The following is a 1480-nucleotide window of genomic DNA, read 5'->3' as shown; positions in this document are numbered from 1 at the left end:
GGGAGAGGGAGAGGGAGAGGGAGAGGGAGAGAGAACAAAAGATTGGGTCGAGTTGGTAGGGAAGTAGGTTGATAGGGGAGGATCTGAAATGAGTTGTGAGAAGAGTATGTTAATAATACATGGAATTCTCAAAGAATTAATAAAAACATTATTTAAAAAATTATCAATCAATTTAGCATTTAACAAGGTGTCTCACTTTGGGAGACATGGTGAAAGAAGGGTGTGGCCTATGCATCCAGCAGCTAGAAAGTGATTCCTTATCTCCTTGGAGCTATCTTCTATTGCTTCTTGGGTAATTGAAGACAGAGACTCAATGGAACCTTTCTCAACACGGGAGGTACTTTAACTGTTGCATCAGTCACACCAAAACGTCACTGACAAACACTTAATTTTGTCCCAGGGCTCCATTATAATGCATAGTGATTTAATATGGGTTACAACTGAATGAGTTGGCCCCTGGAAAGTTGCTATGGACTGTACCTTCAAAGTGTAACTCAAAATAAAAACTTTCATTCTATAGGAAACTGTTGAGGTTTGGTCTTTTGCTATGTATTGTAATGCTAAATACTGATCCCCAAATCCTGATTGCCCCCAAGGATGAGAGAATCCTCACATAGACCCAAATGACTGTATGGAACCTTGCCTCCCAAGTTATCCCTGATTGTAAAGTTGCCTACAGCCTATAGCTGAGCAGAAGATAGGTGGGGTTTGGGTTCCTGGGCTTAAGTTCGGAGGCAGGAGACCGCGAGGAAAAGGAGAGGAAAGAGAGGGAGGAAGTCACCATGAGGTCAGGGATAGTAAACCTGGCCATGTGGGCTGGCCAGTCAGAGTAAAAACGGCCTATGCAGAAAATGGCATGTTGTAACTCTGGGTTATTGATAGGAAGGTATAAACTTATAAACTTAGCTTAGAGGGTAGATATCTGCCCAGGTCTAGTGCAGATTAAGACTTTTTACAAATATAAATGTTGGGTATCTTTTATTTTATCCGAGACTGAATGATCAAAGGCAGGGTAGAAATCCCCACTGAAATTAAATATTATCTAAAACAAGAAAATTTTCTCACATGTTTTTGTCATAGCAGAAAAAAAAGCAACCACCATTTTTACATTCACAGTCTAGCAGTGGTATCTCTAGGTATGTACCTGGAATTAACCACTCTGTAAGATTTTAGGATAAATTCTGTCCTAGAGAATGTCTACCTGTAACTCCTGATAAGGTCTTCTGGCAAAACTATCTCTACAGATGTAAAGATTTGGGTATTATGTCAACAAACCAAGTTATTTCAGCATTAGTGGCCATCAAACTAAGAAAGATTCTTTCTCAAAGCCTTCAGAGAAGACCTGGTGGGTCTCAGAGTTAGATGTTAGACATACCCTTCCCCCAGAACTGAGGGAGACTAAGTTTATATTATTTTAAGATACAACGTTTGTGGTACATTGCTCTAGAAACCTTAGGAATAGGATTCACAGAATGCCCAG

This window comes from Grammomys surdaster, unplaced genomic scaffold (assembly GCF_004785775.1).
Source record: "Grammomys surdaster isolate TR1022 unplaced genomic scaffold, NIH_TR_1.0 171, whole genome shotgun sequence".
Taxonomy (NCBI): domain Eukaryota; kingdom Metazoa; phylum Chordata; class Mammalia; order Rodentia; family Muridae; genus Grammomys; species Grammomys surdaster.
The sequence above is the reverse complement of the archived record's forward strand: the minus strand, read 5'-3'. Positions refer to the sequence as shown.